At 48.2% G+C, this 22,225-nt stretch overlaps 1 long non-coding RNA gene across 1 annotated transcript; it reads right to left on the bottom strand.

Moving 5' to 3' along the window:
* Positions 1 to 2,554: 2,554 nt before the first annotated feature.
* On the bottom strand, positions 2,555 to 22,225 carry LOC136291176 (uncharacterized). The gene is made up of 2 exons (XR_010721447.1): positions 21,774 to 22,225; positions 2,555 to 3,152 (listed from the first exon to the last, which is right to left on the bottom strand). It is a non-coding gene; the product is annotated as an uncharacterized lncRNA (long non-coding RNA).

The following is a 22,225-nucleotide window of genomic DNA, read 5'->3' as shown; positions in this document are numbered from 1 at the left end:
GGTTTGGATTGTCCTGAAGGTTCTTGTTTCCCATGCCATTGCTCCACTAAGTGTACCTTACCATCATGTACCTCCCTCCTTCATCAAGAGAGGCCTATAAATCATGATGCCTGGAACCTCTTTAAAGCTTGAATATTAGCTGGTAGTCTGCTGTTCAGGACACACATCCTTCTGCTCATCTTCAGTCATCAGTGCTTGTTGGTCACTGCCCATCTCACAGCCACTGCAGCGACTCAGTTTAAGGGAGCAGTGACACTGCCTGGATAGGAATACATCTGTGCTGAACAGCTCTGAAGAAGCTCATTTATAAAAGTCAGCATGTTGGTACATGGTAGCTGGTTCACATATAACAACAAAAAGAAGTTGGATCTACAAGTCACTACAAATTATTTACTGTGTCCAGATTCATTTGCAACAATGAAAGCTTGGGTGCAAGAAAATCTTGAACTTTGGCCAGAAATCCCTTCTTTTGTTTTTAGCAGTCACATCTGCTGCTCCTTTCTTCTAGTGCTACACAGATCTCTTTAATCCCTAGAATGTGTTCCCAATTTGATTGTATTTACATATATGTCTATATCTTTACTGAAAATACCAGCCTTACTCTTCATCACTTTTCCATGCTGTATTAGGGTTTTGTTTGGATAACGTCACTTCTCTTATGCCTGGAAAATTTGGCTTCCTGTGAGGTTTTGGAATTCGTCTTCTTCCTTTATATATCCAGTGGGTTTTTTTAAATTTTTCTCTCGCTTATTTTTTTCCTTCCCCCTATCCCTCCCCCCTTTTTTTTTCTTTGTAGTTCTCTTTTCACTCTACTAAGAGAAACAAGAATGTGTACTGCATACCCTCTGGCCTGCCATTTTAATTCAGATAAAGCCTCAGTATGAAAAATGTAGGTGAAGTTTTGCATTATGCTTGAGGTAGGTGCAGGCCATGCTCCACAGCTGAAGGAACCATGATGGAGATGCAGGAAGTGGCAATGATTCACACCTGAACCAAATCCAGTCCAACCAAACAGAACCAAAAGAAAGTTGTATCTGATGTTTTAATGTTTGATTGCTGTGGCCAGAGCTAGTGTCATCTCATTCAGATTCCTGGCCAATGCATTCCCGATTGTAAGTGCTGCTGGTTGCAAGCAAGCGCTCAGGAAACATGATGATTCAGTGTCCCCTGAGGCTAGCCTGTGCCTCATTAAGAGATAAAGTCCAGAAGCCTAGTGCTCACGTTAAATACAAGGCTGTGTGCTGATATCTGACTCAGGCAGAACTAGGAGATCTCTCCCGGAGGCCTCAGAGCCGTAGCCCCTGTGTGCTGGTGGCCCCTGAGGCAGAGGTGCTTGTGCCAGGCAGTGCCCACCTCCTCCCAGGTCCTGCTGGAAAAGGAGCCGGCTCAGCCCAGTGCCCGTGTGAGCAGAGGGAACACAGCAGCGGCGCAGGGGGATTCTCCAAACCCAGCCCCAACACGAGAAGCTTGGGATGAGAACAGGCTGCTTCCCACGGTATCCCTGGTTGAGCTCCCAAGGAGTCTTCTCCTAATTCCTCAGGTGAGGAAGGGCAATGAAGATGCTGTTGCATCCCACACCAAACCTTTTTATTGTGGTGGGGCTTTTCCACATCAGGAGCTGCACACCCAGACTCCTGGGAGTGGGGTTTCTAAGTGTGCAAATCTCCACGAAGACCAGTGCCAGCATCTTGTTTAGAATTTAAACACATATCATGACAATCATGGGAGTATTTCTTAATATGTTTTTTCCTGTTGGTACAGAAAACATAAAATATTTTTTGTCTGTATGATCTTAAAATTTTACACCTAAAGGAGTTATGTTTTCAGAAGAGATACCTGACTCCTCTGGGAAAATAATGACTAATCACAGCTGGCAGTGAAAAAACCCACCAACTCAGTTCTGTGCAAAACTACTAACCCAAGATTCATGGAGCAGATATATAAATTTATCCAACTGATGAGATTTTCCCCATGTTTTACCACAGAGATTATGAGGTAAAAGTAGATTAATTTTTAAAAGATATCAACATTTTTTTCACATTAAATATCAACATATTATGCCACATCTCATTCCCTTGAAGTTTAAATAGGAACTCAGTTTTCCAAACTCAAAAGAAGCCATCCAGCTTCTATGGTTGAACAACTTTGTTGCATTAATTTACCATGGACATCCACTTGATTTAGTTGAAATAACACTTACAAAGTATGAAATGTTTAGTTTAAGAGAATGCTTAATGAACAAAGTTTATTGCTTACTGGAAAATCATTGAAATTGAAAACCACATATATTTACATAAAGTATGTGGCATCTGAAAGAAATCCAAAGAATTTTGTTATTAATTTCCTGTGTTGTTTACATGTGTTAGAGCTATGTTTATTCCAGAAGAATCACTCACCAGGAGTGATAGAAATCAAAGTGCAAACTGGTTTATTTTTCTCAGTAACTTATTAAGAACAGCAGCAGTTTCTTGTGTTAGATAGATGATATGCAACAGACACAGATATTTTTCTTCAAATATATACACAATAAATGAAAAAATAAGGCAAAGAAATGTGCAGTCAAGTGAGTTTTTTATTAAATGAAATAAAATAAAAAATTAAATACCATTTTTGCAATCTCCAATTTTTTCTATTATTTCGAAAGGTATTGAATAAGTCACAACAGAATTTACAGGACAATGTTTAGTGTATGTTTCAATAACCAAATCCTTATACAATGAAGTACAATCAAGATAATAGAAACATCGAGTGTTTCATTATGCTTTCTTAAGAACATATGAATTAAAAACTCAATATAAAATTGCCTTAACAAATCAAAGACAGCAGAGTTTATAAAATCTTCTTTTAAAGCTGGATAGGAACATGTATTTTTATTACAAGTTATGATATGTTAAAATAATTTCTCATTTTTCACATTTGGTGTGAAAATTATCCTGCGTATTTCTTAACCTCAGACCATCTCCCTTTAGTTTTGGTTTGACTGTAGAAAGCAGTTGGGTTTTTAAAACAAGCTATGAAGGAAGTTATTCATGTCATTTCCTTAGCTCCCAGTCCTAACTCCTCAGTCCTTAAGTCTGCAGAATCTTCCTTCAAGGGAGTTTTACTATAGACTAAATACAACAGGGCAGGACTGGTTTGATCCACTTGTGAGCCTGGAACAAAAAAAAGAGAGACAATAAGGAGTGTGTGGCTTTTCCAAGAGTGCATACTGTAAGCCCTGGAACCAACACTTGCTTCTTTTAGTAAAGGCAGATATGGCCAGGATTGAATCCTTGAAGAATGAGTCTTCTAACACCAGATAAATAGGTTATATTTGTGTTTTACTGTGAAATATGTGGAATCCCTTGTCTCTTCATTATCTGCCAAGTGTTTCTGCATTTGGACTTTGTCTTGCAACAGCTCAGATCCTCTGACAATTTAAGGATCGAGTCCTCACACCACCAGTGTAAGTGCAACAGTCCCTCTGCTACCAAGGGACTGGCCAAGTGCTCCAGTCTCTGCATGTGCAAGTGAGACATCCCATGTGCAAGTGAGATGATGCGCCCACCCTCCTGGGAGAGCTTGTAAGCATGGAGCTCTGCTCCCGGTGAGAAATAAGGATTTCAGCCCTGTCTGTGCTGCACAAGCCAGAGCAACTTCACAGCAGGGGCACGGGGGGGGCTACAGACCCCAGCAGGGGCTGTGTGTGCCTCCTTGGGGCAGTCTCTAGGGTACCCCTCTGCAGAGGGAGCAGACTTACAGCTTTCAGCCCTACTACCCTCCAAACCCAACTCTGCTGTGGGAGTTTTAACACTTACTTAATGAGGACTATGTGTGTGCATACATATGGATGTGTGTATATCTGTCTACACATGCACACAGTATAAATTAACTAAACATGTTACTAGGATACATCAGGAAAACCACATCCAAACAAAGAGTCCAATATGGAAAAAGCTATTAAAGGATCCCAGCATTTTAGCTTGTTGTCTATAGGAATAAATAGGATTACAGAGTACCAATTTTACATTTTGAACTTTTCATAATGGCATTTACAAGAGATGCTGTCTTTTGGGGTTAAAGGAAAGACTGCAAATGAGCAAAAGCAATTCTGACCTCTGCAAATATCATGATGCTCATAATTTAATTGCCCGCCTCAGGAAAACTTGCTGATGAGCTCCATAGTTAAAATTAAGTATTAAGTGTATCAGTCTTTTATTAAATGTCCAAGAGGCCTCAACAGGACCCTGAGCTCTGCCATACAGCTTCCAAAAGAAATGCAGGACAGAACAATTTTTTGTCTTCAAGATCAGAATACCAGCATCTCACAATGGGATGATGTAATTTTATCAGCCATGCATGGAGTTTAAATGGCCCATTAGGAGAAGATATCCCCCGGAGGGTGGATAGGTCGTGGAAGAGATATAAAAACACTGCCCCACCTGGTTTTAACAGCTGGCCCATTAACAGAAGATATCCCCCCCGTAGTTATGAGGGATGGGTCACAGAAGAGATAAAGAAAACACCTCCCCAACTGGTTTCAACAGATGACAACAGAACACATACTTTTGGTTACATCATGCATTGCAATCCAAGACACCCTCACACAAGCTCAGTACTGAAAGGTACTGAAAGCACTGATAGGCATGAAGTTTACAGTCTCCTTTTCAGCACAATTTTCATGTAGACTGACTAGTTAGCCTAAATAATTCTACTCCTTCATTTTAAATACAAGGACCCTGATGCCTCCTCTACTACTTAACCCAAACTCTGCACTCTACACATAAAGCTGTGAAGACCAATCAGCCAAGGTACCAGAACTGTGCAAGCCAGATTTGTATAAGAAAAAGATCTGGGCAGTTAAAATAATTTTTAAAAACAAAAATGTGTAGCAAATGTAGATTATTAGTGGTAAGTGATATGGGCCTGTGACTTCCCTGGACACCACACCTGGTGCCAGTCCCATGCTTAAGGTGAGATGAAGCTGTAAGGGTTGGGATATCCACTATATTCAGGCTTGTAATGTGCAGTTTTTCTAGGCTAGACCAAATGCGCTGTCCCCAAACACTCTGAAGTGTTAGGGCATGTAATTAAGTGCTAATTTAAATGGCACTAGTCATGTAACTAATAGTCTATGATTTTTTTTTCTAGTCATGATTTTCCAAACTGGAATTCCTCTTGGAACTGACTTTGAAGTACCAAGCCTCCCATTGGGTTTAATGCAAACAGAGTCAGCCCTCACTGGAGTTTTTAGCAGAGAAGAGAAAAACATTTTTCCTGTTAAAAGATTTTCCTATTAGTACAAACACATAAAAGACTTCTTAAAGTTATAGTGTTAAATATTTTAATGTCTTGCCAAACCTCATCAATTCTCATTGTTTAGCAAAAAAAGGCACTGACATTCTGAGTTGCTAGCTATGGCATTTTCTGCATATTAAGATCAATAATATGCTTTACAAGGAATAAAATGTTGTCTAATGAAAAACGTCTTTAAAAAGTCAGGACAATTCCAACTGCTATGAATGATTATAAATTATGTGGTTATTTTTATTGGGGTGGGGTAGGGGGTGATTAAGGCCTTGGGCACATGAACCATACTTCCCCCGTTTCCTTTCCTTACCAGAAATTGCACTACGCAAAACCTCCCCTTATTATCAGCTATGTGAATTCTAGTTTTGATTGCCAATGTACTAAGTTTTCTGTTTTAGCATCAACCCTGAGTTCTTAAAATATTTATTGGAATAAATAACTTTGACAGACTCTAGTGACAGAAGGTAGGATTTTGTTCAGAAGCAAGATTTGGTTTCAATTTGATTGGCTCAAAGGTCTCAAAAGTTGTGCTTTTTGGACCTTATGCTGTACTCCCTAGTCAAGCAGTCTCAGCAGATATTAGGAGCATGGGTTTGGGGCTTCAAGTTCCTTCATTCTAAGCAATGCAGATGCACGTTCAAAGGCCCCCTCACCCGTGCTGAGTTTGTCCTGACTCCACAAAGACTGTACATGAGGCCAGACTAAACTACAAGGACTTTTTTTTAAATTCCAATGTTGAGGGAAACGTGAGCTCTGAAGAAGGAACCCAGGGAGGATGAGGAGCCGTGGCGAGGACATGGCAACATCTGTGGGTGACAGAGGAGATGGCTGCAAAGAGTCTGCAGGATTTGTCCTCCAGGACAGGTGTCTGATGTTGGTGCACTCCCTGGGCACCCCAGCTGCAGTTAGCTCATGCCAGCAATGTCTCCGTAAGTGGCATCCTGCTCTGGCACTTCTGAGGACCTGCACTTCCAGCTACATGGGCACGGCTATGCACTGTCCTTACCCAGGACAGAATGTCCATCACCACTTCATGCAACCCAAAGAAAGCAGTCCAGTTTGGACCTTTTCTAAAGCATTGATTGCTTCAGACTGACATATCAGGCTTAAAACCCCTCCCTTCCTTTTTTCCCTTGGGAACAAAATCTTCCATCACTTTCCTGCAAACATCTCAGCATTGCCTAGGTCTGTCAGGAATGTCTGCCCAGATCAATGGTTTTTAGTCTTTTCTTGCATTGAGGGGGTGGAAAATAAATCTTTTTAATCAGAAACTGAAAAATACTTTTTTTATATATAGATGTGAGGCTCTGGGGATCTTATTCAGTTCCTTAGGAGGGTTAAACTCCTACTTCTCACTCTCTGTAACAGTATACTGATGTCTGGATAGAAGCTGTTCTGGTGTTGCCACAGGAGAAGGGAAGAGGGACTGAATCATCAATCATGATATGGAGAACGGTGCAGCATCAAGATAGAGAAGACTATTTCTTATCCCTATCTTTTACATGCCTGATATTCTGTAAGCTACAATCATGGCTATGTGGCTGTGAATTCCCTAAAGCAAAGAGATGAAGGTGATGGACATTGCTACCTTCTTCAATACCTGCATGCCTAACAACCAGCTCTGAGAAATGGGGCTGCTGGTGCCACTGTGTTTCGTACAGATCCCTGTTTGTGTGAGCATGGATTACATGTGCACTACCAGAACAGGCTCCTTCAGGGAGGAGAGGTGCTTAGTCTGAGGATCCTGATGGGATTAGGTGCGAGATACGCACTTAGCCCTGTCAAGACCAAAAGGCTTCAGTGCATGTGTGGAGCAGAACTTCAGGCATCTTAGTGGCTTCCCTGGTGCTGGGGAAGTTACTTGGTAAAGACATGATGATATGAAAAAGATAGTCTGAATTTAAACACCAGATTTCCACCCAATCCCCAGTGTTGTTCTGTTTGTGAGCTGGGCTTGTGTCCCAGTTAAGTAATAGGAGCTTCCTAGGTGTAGACGGTATGAAGGATTGCAGTGACTCTTTCTAAATGCTGTGTCTTGGAATCTCTGCAAAAAAATTAATGTTTTACTCTAGATTTGTTTTGGCAAAGAGAAATGAGTACACATATACATATACATATACATACGTAGCATTTGTTGTAGTGTACTGCAATATGTTAATTCATGCTTATAAACAGATTGCTTTTTTTTTTTTGTAACCTCTCAATATAGCAGGGTATGAATGAATGAAAAATTTTTAAAAATATATGGAATCTAATAGTCTCTAAAGTGTGTTGCAAATTCCCAGTTTCCTCCTAAATCAGAACTTAATTTAAATTGTTACCTAAAATGTTCATAAGATTTTTTTGAATTTTCATGCAGAACAAAATAGTCTTAATTCCATTTACCCTCTCCAGTCTGTCCTCCAGTAGTCCAGAGGCATAAAATCCTTCTCCATTTCCCATTACAACTGATGTCAGATGACTCCATGTCTATGACTCCAGACCCTGGCAGATCACAGGACAGGTCACATGTAGTCATTAAGCAAGGGTAAAGGAATATACATCAGGTTCTCAGACTTGAGGAAGAGATATTTGCTGTGTTTAGCTGAACTAGATCTTGACTGAAGGGATGTAGATGCAAAGAAGGTGAGATATTGATGGCAAGAGATGAGTTTGGAAGTGGGCTTCGGGTTGACAACTAATTTGCAGATGAGTTAAATCTGCAGAGGCCCAAAAAGATAATTAAAACCACCCCTGAATGACAATGGCTACTAATTTGCTGGAAGTCACTGTGTCCCCGTGGTGGAAAAAAAGAAAACTGGCAGCTCCCCAGGCCCACTTTGAGAAGCTGTATGTACGCTGTATGTATTCACAGCTCATCTCTATAGGCTCCTGCTGCTTCTCTATGGTCCCGTGAGGGTGCTGGGGAGCCAGGTCTGAGAGTGCAGAAAAACGCCAGGAAACATGTTTTGACAGAAAAGTCCTGTAAGGCTCCCATGTGTGCTCCACATTGTCTATTGCGTGCCCTTTGATGTCGGGTTGGGCTCCTGGGAAGGCGTGAGGCCAGATCCTCATCCCGGGGCGGGCGGTGCCAGCTCCGCACATCCATCGCAATGACAGATGACACCGTACAGCTCCAGGTGAGGATCCAACACCTTCCCAGCACGCAAGGCAGACTTTCACGTTTTTTCCTTATTTTTTCTTGCACTTTTTTTCACTCATTTTTTTCCTCTTTTATTTTTCCAGTAGGCGCAGGCCAGAGCATGCTCCGGGCGCTGCCCAGCAGAGGGGATGTGCCCGGCAGGAAGCCGGCCTGGCTGCTGCCTGGCCTCATACCTTTTCGTACCTGACCTGAAGAGCAATCCCCACCTTTCTGCGGGAAGGAAGTGCTGCTCAACAACTCTGATCTTCCAGTTCCCTGGCTGCAGGGGCTCGGCAGCTCCCTCTGCCTCGCTCTGTGTCCGCTCTTGGCTTTTCATGCAAGACACCAACGGGAAAATATTAATAATCAAAACAATGGGGCTTCCTGTCCTGTCCTGTCCTGTCCTGTCCTGTCCTGTCCTGTCCTGTCCTGTCCTCTCCTCTCCTCTCCTCTCCTCTCCTCTCCTCTCCTCTCTCTCTTTTAACTAAGTGAATGCGTCAGGTCTGAAATCATTGTTCTGATGAGTTCGTGGTGACTTCAAAGATTATTAAAGGAGGGCTAGACGTATGCATTTATCTATGATTTTTGTACACCGCAACGTACAGTTATAGGACAAAAGAAAAAAGAAAATCGGCAAATGCCTGTTTTTTATAAGGAGGCTTTTTAAAGCTCTGGACTGTGCTGTGTGAAATTTTGGAAACGAATTTAGGACTTACGAATTTAAGACTCACTTGCTTAAGTTTTGCAAAAAGAACACGAAGGAAAACCAGCCTCGCCTCTATGTCATGCGCTGAGGAGAGATCTCATCTTGTTTGCCTACTGTTAGCTGGGAGCCCTCTCCTTCCATTTTCTTTTTCTTAATTTTTTCTTGGGGCCTGGGGGAGGGCGGGGGGGGGGGGGGGCGATTTGCGATTTGGTGTCTGCTCGTAATTCCAGGCATCTCTTGCATCCTCTTATAAACGAGATAGCTTTCTGCCGGGAAGCGCCGCAGATGACACCGTGCTGTCTCTCAAACCAGGCACTCGTGTCTCACTGCCCCACCTCGCGCTAGCAAGGGGCAGCGTCAGGGAAATCCTGTCCCTTTCCCACGGGATCAGGGGCGGAGGGCGGTGCCACAGCTGAGCCCTGGAGCTGTGGTGCCAGGGGGAGCCTGGCAGACTCCTCCGCGAGCTCCACATCCAAAGAACATTCTTATCACACTCCATCACACCCACCACATCGCATGTTCCGTCCTGCCGTATCAGCAAACCGGAGCATTTGAGTAAAGTTCTCGCCTGCATTTATGCATACATGTTGATATGTGGTTACATATATATCGTATATTTGTGTATGATTTAATATATTTAAATGTAAAATGTATATTTAAATAGTTCTCACTTTGTGCTGCATGTAGATCTGCAAGCGCGTGAAACGAAGAGAAATTGCGGGACTAGCTCACTATTCTTTAAAAAGGTAACTAAAACAATCTAATATATATTCGACTATAATGGTTTCCATTAATTAATCGTACATGCGCGTGTACACGCGGGGAGGAGCCGCGCCGCCCAGGGAAGCACCTGGGCCAGAGGGTCTGAAGCGGGATGTGTTTGATCCCACTACTGCTGCTCGGGTGGGTGCGATATTCGGCTTTAAACACGAGCTCGGTTCCTTCCCATCCTGCCTGCCCCTCTTCAATGCAGGCGGCAGCACACTGCCCTCCCCGCTCCCGGGAAGGGGAGCAGGAAAGCGAACGTGCCCTCCGGGCTGGGGCGGCCCGGCTGTGGGGGCACAGAGAGCATACAGGAGCCTGCATCCCCCGGTGCCGCCGGCCACCTGCCCTGCGCAAGGCGGGGAGTTGGCAGCTGCGGGCAGCCGGCGGTGACAGCTCCCCGCGGGTCACAGCTGCTGGGAAAGCCCGCCCTGGCCACCTGGCTGCAGTGTCCGCCGCTGTCGTGCTCGGGTCCCAGTGCTCTCGACCTCGTCTGCAAAGAGCATCCTTTCCCTGTAGGTCCTCCCAGCTCTCGGCTTGGGACTCCAAGCGCTATTTGAATAAATGGTACCACCGAGATGAAACGCACTGGTCGGGGTGGGTACGGTTTACACCTATCCCAGCAGGCCGGGAGGAGAGACCCTTGGTAGTTACACCTGAGCGGTGAGGGCGTCTGCATGGCTTGTGCAGCACGCCCCAGCGCAGGTCCCCCGGTTTTGACAGGACTTAGAGGCCTGCCGAGGCCTGAGGAATGTGAGGGAGGAGGTCGCCCTATCCTATACGGACATCCGCCCTGCTGAGATGGCCGAGAGCGTGTTTGGATCGGGCTGGATGGACACGGGGAGGCACCGGGAGCTGGAGACTAGCGGGCGATGGGGAAAAGCAAAGAGAGGCGAGAGAGCTGCCACTTTCCGAGCACAGCCCTAGAGATGTAACCTGGGTGTAGCCCTGCCGGCCCCCGGAACCGCGGGGAGAGGCTGCAGCCGGCCAGGACCTGCCTGAGGGGTTGTGCGTGTCCCGGGCAGGGACAGGGCAGCCGGGGAATTCGCGTCCCCCGCCTGGGAAAGAGCCTGTACCTCAGGAGCTGTCCTGCTCGACCCCGTGCGAAACACTCCGCAGCCAGCCCGCAGGGCATTTTCCGACGGTGAGGGGGAAAAGGCTAATCAGGGTTGTGGAGAGTCCCGCCAAATTCACATCCGCTTTCCCGCCACTAGATTTTAACGGGTTTTGAAGGGAGAACAAACCCAAAGCTGAGGGATGCTGCTAAGTTTACAAGGCTGAGAGTGCTCGCCAAGGGCTGGGGACGATACAGCTAAAGGTACATCCCGCACACGTGGTACCCACCGACCTGGTGTCCCAACCTTCCCCATCATTACTGCAAATTAAAGGCTGATTGTGAGCTGAGGGATGCAAGAAGAGGCACATCCCTGTGCCTGGAGGGCTGGAGAGGAGCACGGCAACTCTGGACTCCAGAGATGTTCTCACTTTACGCCGGGGCCAAGTCATTTGTTTTATGAAGACAGACACGACACGCCGGACAAATCCCTTCAGGCTCTGAATGACAGCCTACATGTCCCATTGCTTGGAAGGCTGGGCACCGCTGCCCTGACGGCCGAGCATTGCAGAGTTGGGTTTTCCGGGTGAATTTTGTGCTTCTCGGAGACAAGTGCTCTTGCTGCGAGCTGGGGAGACCCCAGCAGAGCGGTTTTCCTAGGGACGGTGTTTGTAGGTTTGGAAAGGAGTGGTAAGAAATCTCGCCCGGCATTTTCCAGCGATTACTTCAGTAGGAAAATAGGACCGGAAATGCTCCCCCGATCGGCTCTTTCCTGCGGCGCGAGTTAGGTTATCGCATCGTCCCTGTGAGCTCAGGGAAAAAGAGGCCCTCTCCCTGCCCTTGGCCTTGCGGGCTGAGTGGAGGCGCTGGGGCAAGATCAGCTACGGCCGGAGCGGAGCGGAGCGGGGCGGCTGCTGCCCGCGGCCCTCCTCCGGAGCACCGCCCGCCGGCTGGGGCGGGCCGGGGCGGTACTGGCGGCGGCTTAAAGGTGCCAGGCTAAACCAAACCCGAAAAATAACCCCTATTAAAAAAAAAAAAAAAAAAAAAAAAAAAAAAAAAAAAAAGGTAAAAAAAAAATTAAAAAACCCGTCAGCTACAGGTTAGATCCATTCTGGTTTTGATACACACACACACAACACATACACACAACCCCGTGTGCCTTCCCTGCCGCCCGGAGGTGCTGGTTGCAGAGCCCAGGCCGCATAGCTGACTCCCAGCCAGCTCTCCAAGCCGAGAGACTGGCATCTGAAATATTACCCAGGGAGCCGGAGCGACTCCGGCAGTATCGCCCCGCTCTTCCCCAAAAGGTATCCGGGGAATCCTTCCCCTCCCTTGCCCGCCGAAGCCCTTTCAAAGTAAGTCAGCCCGATGTGTTAGCCTAAGTACGAAGCATCCGAGGAATTTCCAGTGGGGGAAACGAGCCCTTTCCGAAGGCTGGCGGCGCTTCCCGCACTGCGGCCCGTCCTGCGCGGGGGCCGGGGGCCGCCAGGCGCAGCCCCTGGCGGGGAGTACCTTTAGGCATGGAAGCGTTTAGCGGTTTCGGCGGTATTAACTCCTAACAGGGTGTGAAAAGTATTGGGGATTGAAAAAGCTGTGGGAAAGTGGATTCTTTCCAAGTCAGGCGGGCTGGAACTTTCCTCTACTCTACTGGCGGACACCTTGCGCTGCTCCTGCCGCAGGGCCCCCCGAGGAGCAGCCCCTTCCCGGCGGCTGGGAGCCAGACAGCCCGGCAGGTGCGATGCCCCTCGCAGCTTGACCGTGAGCTTTTATAGGTGAAAAACACGGCATCGCGTTTTGCCACCAGCCTGCTCACCCCTGTCACCCTGCCAGCGCCATGTCGCCGGGCGCGAAAGATGCCGCTCGGAGGTGGCTCTCCAGAAGGGGCCCTGGCCTCGCCAAGCAAGGTCTTCTTGTGCTCCGGGAGCGGAGGTTGGGCCCTGCTCTGCCTCCTGCCGCCGCCACCCCACACCCCTACGTTTTTCATCCCAGCCCCGCCGCCGCCAGCGGCTCAGCGGCGTAGGCACTGCCGGACTCGCAGAGGCACCCGGACAAAAGGACTGCTCTCTTAACAACTTCTTGTTGGCTTTTTCTCCCTTTCTAAATTTTTCGTCAGTACATCTGTTTTTGGGGTGGGGGGTTTTTTGGTTTTTTTTTTTTTTTGTTGTTTTTTTGTTTTTTTGTTTTTTTTTTTTAGCGTGAGCAGTCCGGAAAATGACCACAGTACAAGTATTTCGGACTTGATCAAATTGAATCAGCCGTTAACAGTTGTTCTAATTAAAGCGAATATTCACACTGCTGGCCCGGCCTCCTCGAAGGAGCATTACGATATGTAACCTCTATTCACATTCAAACTCTACCTTCTGGGGGTGGGGCGGGTGAGTAAGAGGGAAAGCACCGAAGTTTGAAAAAAATTTCTTAAACCTCGGGGCCAAAAGATAATAATAATGATGATTATTATGATATTGATGATGATGATGATGATGATAATAATAACAACAATAATAATGGTTGGTTTCTCCTCGCCGTAGAAGACAGCGAGTGGCCAAGAGTTAGCTTCTGATAATCTGCCCTCGCCCTGACCATGGCTGCCCCGGGGAGACAAGGCAGCTGCAGGCTCCGGTGCTGCCGGCCTGCCTCTGGCCCCGCCCGGCCTCTCCGCTAGCCCAGCGTCGCCCCACGGGTCGGAGGACGGCAGGTCCCGGTGCTGGTACCCGAGTGCAGCCGCCGGGAAGGAACCTTCAAGGGCTCCTCGGGAGGGAGCGGTGCGGAGCGAGCCGCTGGAGGGGGAACCGAGCATCGCATCTCTTACCTGGCTTAGGCAAGAGACACTGAAAGAAAAAGCCCTTTTCTGGGAAAAATAAGTACAAATCCTCCTCGAGCACTCCCGGATCCGCATCCCGAGTGATGCACTTGACCAGCGGAGGGGAAAGACGCAGGCGGCAGCTGTTCCGCCGAGCAGGGCAGGAGCGGCCGCAACGTCTGGTTTGCTCGGCGGTTCCGAGAAACCCCTAGATAAAATGACAGGCTCCTTCTGAGGAGAAATCAATTTCTAAGCATCAGAGAGAGGTTTTAAACAAATAAACTAAAAAAAAAAAAAAAAAGAAAAAAGAAAAAAAAAGCCCCCCTTCTACCTGTGATTGAGAGACAGTTAAAAATAATTGCCCCTGTTAAGAGACAGGAGACCAGGTTACCGGGAAAACTACCTTCTTTCAAAGCCCGCTAATGGCCATACGATTCATTAGGTTACTTAATCCTAATAACCTAGCATCAGTCCCGGTGACCCAGCCCATTAAGCACCACCAGCGAAACCCTATAAAACAGGCAAGGGGAATGTCCAACATCTGAGCACATTTATTAGCATTATGTTCCTGAGATAACATGCCCCGGCTCCCCTGCATACTGCTGCGGGCATGTTGGGGAAAGTGGGAGCTCCGTTTTCGGAAGGGCTAAGCACTGCACCAGGGCTCCCTGAGGCGGATGGCTGGTCCCACCGTCACTGTCATTCACGGTTTCCCGTTCTCTCTGCTTTCCTCGCCCGGCCCCCGTCTCTCCAGCCAAACAATAGCTACATTTGTGGCGAGCATTTTTTCCTTCTGATTAAACCCAGGCCAACCAATGGCAGCCAGAACGAAACACAACGCAGAGAGAAATATTTCGATCATAAACGGGAGTTAACAACTTAAAAAAAAAAAAAAAAAAAAAAAAAAAGGGTGGGGGTGAGAGGCCAAAACTCTCCCTTACACCGAAACGTGACAGTGAGTCATTGCGGTATCACCTTCTGTGAAGGAGTTGGCTGAGGGGGAGAGAGGAAAAAGGGAAGTGAGGGAAGCAGCAAGGCCGGTTCCTCCCGTGCCTTCCAGAGTTTCAGACAAACCGGACGCCTCCCCGGCATCTCCCTGCCAGGGTGAGGTCTCTGTAATTTACGACACGCGAGTCGTTACGGTATTTGCCGCTGCTCGGAGCGGGGCTGCTCAGGGGGCAGGCACATGCAAGAGATTAGAAGAGAGAAGGGCTCTCGCTAGCCGGGGAGGGACCTCTCCCAGCGCGGCTGTCACCCCCTTTCTCCGGCCCTCTCCGGGCAGGCAGATCCGCTCCGCTCCCGGCTGGGGATGGCTCCCCGCGGCCGGGGTGAAACCCCTCCCAGGATCTGCAGAGGAGCAAACTTCTGACTTTGACTCTCTACAATCCCCCTACCAACACTTATTTATTTTTCCTCTCCGTTTCTGAGGAAGAATGTGCCCAGAGGCAGCGGGATGGCGTTGTTCGCACGCTGCCCCCACGTTAGGAGATGCCGGCCAGGGATAGCAATTGCCCCCAGCGGACACCGGCCACAGGCTCCCGCCTGCCCACCCAGGCAGCAGCGAAGGGGCGGGCGGCAGGAGCCGCTGGGATAACGCCCGGTTGACCGAAGGTGATCAGGCAGCGTTCGGCCTCCACGAAGAGCTGACGTGATCCCTGGCTATTTTCGCAACAGTTTTAACACGTTGGCAGAGATGAAAGAAAGAAAGAAAAGCGGCGGGGAGGGAACCGCAGCGCCCTGCCGAGCTGCCCATTCCTGATGCTGCGGACTCTTCCAAGGGTTTGCCGGTGATTACCCCTGAGGGTTGATCCTGCAAGCCCCCCTCCCCGGGAGAAGTGTTCGTCGCGCTGGCCGGAGTGCCAGGGGCACCGACGGCTGAGCCGCAGTGGCGGGGGGGGGGGGGGGCGAGGGGGGGCGAGGTGCGCCCTGTACCCCGTCACACACCTCCGCAACTGACAGGGATCTTGTTGTTAAAGGCTTGTGTATCTTTTTGTTGTTGTCGTTGTTTGTTTTTCCTCAAGGGCTATTTTAACTCGTAAAATGTTGCTCTGGCTTGGAACTTGTCATAACAGGAGCCTGCTTTATTTATTGGGTTACTTTTTTTTTTTTTTTTTTTAAACCAAAACCAGTATCCCGAACACTGTCCGATTAAGAGAAGGAGTTTCCAAAAACAAGGGGAAAAATAGGGGCGGGGGAGGGGGGTCAATAAGAGAAAGAGAAGAAAAGAGAGGGAAGAGAGGGAGAGGGTGGGAGTGCAAGACAGAGAGAACACGAGAGATAAAGAGAGAAATCTAGAAGAAAGCAAGAAGGAGGGGAGAAGCAAGAAATGGAAAGAAAACAAGAAAGCAAGAAGGCAAGCAAGAAAGAAAGAGAGAAAAAGAGAGAGAGAGAGAGAAAGAGAGAGAGAGAGAAAGAGAGAGAGAAAGAGAGAGAGAAAGAGAGAGAGAAAGAAAGACCCACACATGCCAGCATTTCAAAATTAAAACAAGAAGCCCCGAAGTATTCGTTTTAGTATTAATATTATTTAACATTAAAAACTCCGGGAACTTCAAACAATCTTCTTGCAGGGAAAAGAAAGAGAAAAGAACTATTCTCTGGAAACCATTTGTTCACAGCTCGAGCTGTGCTGTTTTGGCTTAGAAACAAAACTCGAGACGCCCAACCCTGTCCCTCCTCCCCCCAGCATATATCTTTTCAGCACACATTTTAGAATAAATATCCTTACGAGTCTTTCAAAAATTCCTCCTTGTTATGAATTGATAGGATACAACCAAGCCCATCTGTGTGCCTAGGAGTCGGGATTTAGCCCTTTAAATGCCAGGACAAAATCTGGGTGGGGGGCGGGGGGAGGGGGGGGAATAATTAAGGCAGCTTCTCCCCCTGCACCGGGTGCTGCCGGCGGGGGCTGGGGCCGCGCCGCCCGGTGTGCGGGAGGTGAGCGGAGGCTCCGCGGGCTCCCGGCCCGCGCTGCAACCCCGGGTGCCACGGCAGCCCCGCAGAGCTGCAGGCGGCCACCCGGCGCTCTGGGTGTAAATAACCCAAGGAAAGAGCCCCCAACTAGGTGAAGGAGAAAATGATGCTTTTTCTGACTCTCCTCGCAAGCTCTTTTAATTTTACCAGGCTTTTTGTCCTACTGCTCAGCAACCCAACATAAAAAGCATATTCAGTATCTAGTTTCCAAAGAATTTATTAAAATAGCGAAAAGGTTGCCAGGGATCTCCTCAGAGGTGTTCTGCTCGGGTAACACGGGACGAACCGCCACGTTTTTCGTCCCAACATAAAACTAATTCCATCTCAAAGAAATTATCGTGGACGTTTACTTAGTAAAGTTTTCCCGTAGCTATTTTGTCCCAGAAGAGTGCTTATCATTAAAAAAAAAAAAAAAACTCAGGAAGAATTTACAGAGTGATCTTCTGTTTTGGGGCTTGCAACAGGTGTCAGAGCTCTCTTCGGGGAGAAAGAAATATATATACATCTCTCTGTATATATATATACAAACATGTGTGTAGATCATTAAATAAAACGACCACTTTACTTTAAACAACAACAACAAAAAACAACAACAAAAAAACCCACAAAAGAAAAATGTTACCGTTTTAAACACCTTCTATGCTTAAACATCTTACACTCAAAATATATGATCTTATCATATTTCAGTCTCTATTTTCTTGTCGATTTTAAAGAGATGCTGTAGTGGGAACCATCGCCGTCCATCTTTAATAAGATGTACACTTCTAATCTTATGTTTGGGTACATCTTCTTAGGGTTGGACAAGTAAAAAATACCTTTGTTTTCAAAAATAAGAAAGGCGCGAGTAATGGCATTGCGAGTGATGTAAGACCATGGACATATATTACAATGATCGGCCACCACAAATAAAGAAGTACGATGACGCACACGCTTTGAGGTGATATGCCTCTAGAAAATGAGTTACAGTTAGTTCCCGTCCCTTCTCGCCTCCCTTCTCCCCTCCCTGTATCCAGCACGATATTACCTTCTCTCAGCCAAGAGCGGGGGCGGGAAAATAAGTTTTTTTAAAAAATAACCCGAACTCGTTGACCTTAGGGGAACACAATTTCTAACAGCTGCTTTACAGAGAAAGAGTCAGTGACCAAAAGAATCCTAAGGAGTGAGCCCTTAACCCAGGGTGATGCACACCTTTGCAATCCATGCCACCACATATGTCTACGTATTCCTACAGCTAGTGGTTAATGCACCAGCAGCATGCTACTCTGGGAGAGGGAGCACGTATAAAACCCTCACAAGATCTAGCGATCTGAGGTTGCCGTTTGTTTTGGGGAAGCTGCAGAAATTTTATAAACTGTGTGTGGGGATAATGTTTCCATTCTTTTAGCATTCCCCGCTCGGCGAGTGCAGACGCCCGCTGCACCAGGTACGGGCAGAGCAGAGGGAAGGGGCTCGGAGTGCGGGCAGCCCCGGGATCCCCGGCCAACGCCTCCTCCCATCGGTGGATGTGCGTGGGATGTGCCCAAAGAGCTCCCGCCAGGGCACTGTCCGGCGCTCCCTGCCTGCCCCGGCCGCGACGCGCAAGGAAGGGGCACACCCACGCCTGCAGAAGCCTGAGCTCCAAACCACGGCTTTGTCTCCCCTCCATTCTACCCCCGAGACTCCCACCAGAGTCAAGCCAGAACCGGTTTCCTAAAAGCAAACTGATTCTCCAGAGCCCTTTAAACTCCAGCCCGGCCCCGGGATACAGTGCACACGAGGAGGCTGTACGTAGGATGCCAAGGCAACATCGACCCGGGGAGTGCGATGGATTCAAGGAGGGGTAGCAGTGAAATTCTGAAAGTACTCGCAGCTGGCAGCTCACCGCAGTACCCGTGGCAGGAGGGGCTTCGGCAGAGACAGGGGGTACCAGCCCTTGGGCTGCTGCCCGCGCCCACCGCACACGCCCCAGCTAGTGTGACGGGAGCTCCGGCAAAGAGAACAGCCTTTTTTTTTTTTTTTTTTTTTTTTTTTTTTTTTTTTTTTTCTTTCTTTGAAATCTCCCCGGAAAGTGCGGAATTCACACGCAGGAAAGAGCAGCAGAGGAACGAGATGGTTCCTTGCGCTAGCCCAGCCGTCCCCCTGCCACAGCAGCTCCCCGAGCCTGCCTGCACCTCCCCGAGGATGGGATGTGCTTCATGCCCCTGTCGCTCAGGGCATGGAAACTCAGGCCATCCTGCGAACGACGTGTTGCCTAAATAAAGATAAAACATGCTATACATCACAGGCTTTCCCGGTTGTTCTCAATGGCTTGTCGATTCCTCCCGGCTCCCCATCCGTCCCCCTACCCGCCCCCCCTTCCCCCCCCCCCCGGCACACGTGCAGTGATAGAAAATGGTTTTAAATGACGAAGGGTCACGTAGAGCCATCCTGATCGTTTAGTAAAAATAACAGAGCTATTACAGAGCTGAAGGAAGGAGCCAGGGAGTTCACCCACACATGCTTCAGTACTGTGCCTCGACTGAAAGCACACACATAGGTAAATGTGTATGTATATATATATATATATATATATACACAGAGATATCCAGCGGCGCCGTCCCACGTGACCCTCAGGACTCTCATTAGGCCGTAAATACGTGAACAGATGACAGTGAGCGCTCCTGCTCCTGTTTGGATGGGAGGAGGGGACACAGAAGGGCTGCTTGTGTCTTTAGGATGGAAACTCACATAAAGACTTTTATGAGAGTTCGGGAGACAGCAGTTGCTCACTAACCTACCTTTTTTTTTTTTAAATCTCTATTGCAGAAAACTGGAAATAATTAAATTCTTTAAAGGTTTACTTTTGAAACCGTAGCTGGAGTAAACTACGATTCAGGTGTAAATAATTACCAAAGTCATGAAAAAGGCAACTGCTACATGTGGTTTATTCATTGCTTGCCTTTTTTTTTCTTTCTTTTTTAAATCGTTTGATCATTTTCATCCCTAACTGTCTGCCAAATTCACATATTTGTAATTTACTAAACTTTATCGTTCCTACCAGGATAGGGATGTTGTATATTAATTTCCAGACCCGTTCTGCCCTGCCCCGGTGAAAAAGCCTGGCTGGATGCTCCTCAAGAAGGGATAACGCTATTACCCCGGTTTAGAACGGAATAAAAGATGCTTCCCCTTTCATAAACGCTACCAGACCCACTCGATTTTAGACTCCGGAGAAGAAATGAATTATTAAAGGAAAGAAATTGTTTAAACACAATAGCTACTTGGCGAAATGAAAGCAATCCCTGCGGCAAGACTAGCAGGGTTTGGCCAGAGAGCACAATAATAGAAGTATCCGTTAAACGAAAACCTTCGAGAAGAGAGACGTGGATGTATAATACACAGCATATAAACAAAAGCTCAGGGTTTACTTCATAACTGCTTTCTTCAGCCTGCTCCAGATTTTTTTTTTCTTTTTTTTTTTTTTTTCTTTTGCCTGCACTATAACTTCAACCCATTTTACTCTTCAAAATGCCATGCTGGAAAAGGCAGGAAACCGAGCTTTTTTTTTCTTGCCTGTGTCCTATTTAAAAAGAAAAAAAAATTGCATAGTAAGCCACCACTTTAACATGTTCTGGTGTTGTAAAAGTGTTTTTTATCAGGCTGTAAATTACTGCCACTCTGACAGAGCAGCCGGAAATGTAAATCACACCGCAGAGCTGAAGTTATGAAAAATTTGTTCTCTTTTCCGTGTCCCAGGAAGATCTCAGAGCTGCTGGATTGGGAAGAGAGGGGAAAAGCTTGTTTACTATTTTCCTTCTTCACCAAACTGTTGGCTCCACGGTGCCTGGGACTTTGATGAGAAAGAATGGACAATGTGCAGAGTCCCTTCCTATGACACCCAGGCCACCGCCACTTGGGAGGTCCTTTGGCCTAATGCAACCACAGCTAACTGCTCCCAACAGGAGGCTCTGTGGATCAGGCAGGGTCACAATTATACTTCTGCTAAAGGCAAGAGTTGACACAAAAAAAAAAAAAAAAAAAAAAAAAAAAAAAAAAAAAAAAAAAAAGGAAAACGGTGGAGGGGGTGTGCGAGTGGTTGAATTAAAGCCTTTCAATTCATTTGAGGAAGGAAGAACCGAGAGCGGGTTTAGTTGAAACCGTTTCCAACAGGCATGAACAAAACGATGTTGTATCCATCCAGAGGGAAATCAGAGGGAATGAGGTCCGGGGCGCTTCGCAAGGGGTTACTCCGACCCCAAGGCTGCCACACCAAATCACCCATTGGGAGCAGTGGGCCTTCCCCGCGATCCTGCGCAGTGTTTTCAGGGCTCATCTGCGGGCGGCAGTCCTCCCTGGTGCCATACATGGCACGGGCATTGCTCCTCTCAGGTAGGGAGGAGAGAGCTACACTACCACGGCCCGCAGTGAGCCCTCAAGCATGACCCATTTGCACGTAGGGCGAGAACTCCAGGAGACACTACAGTCGATTGGCCTCTGATTTGGGCACTCGGGGGACATCAATATTTTATGGAGGTGGGAGGACAGGAATGTTGAAACGCGGAGAGACAGGGCTGTGAAAAACACGAGCTTCTTGCATTTATATAAAGAGGTGAAAAAGAGCTGGGAGGAGGGAAGAGGGGGGGGGGATGTCCCAACCTCCGCCGCTTACGGGGACAGCGGCTGCCGGCCCCGGTGGATTCACAGTTGGCCCGTCCTCCTGGCTCCTGGCAAGCCGGCCGGGTGTGCTCCCAGCGCCCGCCGGCTAGCCTTCCCCTACTCCTCCCGCTCTTCCTCCGGTCCCCCGTTCAAAGCCCCCAAAGTCACGCCGCTCCGTTACCAACCCCGGCAGCCCGAGCCCCGCCGGGCCGGGGGCTTTGGGCGGGCCCGGGCCCCGGCTGCTGCCTCCCGCCGCGGCGGGCGGGGCACGGCGAGGGGTCTTGCCTTGTCCCCCCATTCCCACCCCATCCCCGTGTCTGGGACAAGGGGACACCTCAGCCATCCAGCTTTGGGCAAGTCCTTTCAGGCAGCGAGACCCGCCCGGGGGAGGAAGACCGGCTTCGGGGATAACTTCGGCCACCGGCCCCGGCCCCGCTCCCCGCAGCCCCCCGCTTACCTGGACGACGATCCCCGTGCTCGGCGACGGGCTCTCAGCAGAACAAGGGTGAAAGGGGACGCCTCGGCCGCCCAGGTGCACAAGGGCCCGGTCATGGCCCCCCGAGCACCCCGGAGAGATCCGGCGGGAGGAAGAGAGAGGGAGGAGAGAGGAAAAGCCTGTTTTCCCCTTTCTCTCCCCGTTTGAGCCGAAGTGACCCGCAGTATCTGGAGAAGGTTTTTGAAGACGTTTGGGAGGGAGAGAGAGAGTTTTCTGCTGAGAAACTCAATCTGCCATACAGTAGCGACTGCATCTGGGATCTGTCACCGCTGACAGCACCACAGGGCACAGACATGATGTTCCGCACAACACTGCAACTCCCCAAAATACCCTCCTCGCTCCCAAGGTATCTGCCTAGTTGCATCGCGCTCCTTTGCCAAAAGGGGGAAAGCTAACTGAGCCCCCGCAAACAA

The sequence above is a fragment of the Chamaea fasciata genome, unplaced genomic scaffold (genome assembly GCF_029207755.1).
Source record: "Chamaea fasciata isolate MVZ Bird 193981 ecotype frontalis unplaced genomic scaffold, bChaFas1.0.hap1 SCAF_6, whole genome shotgun sequence".
NCBI classification, from domain to species: Eukaryota; Metazoa; Chordata; class Aves; order Passeriformes; family Sylviidae; genus Chamaea; species Chamaea fasciata.
The sequence above is the reverse complement of the archived record's forward strand: the minus strand, read 5'-3'. Positions and strand labels throughout refer to the sequence as shown.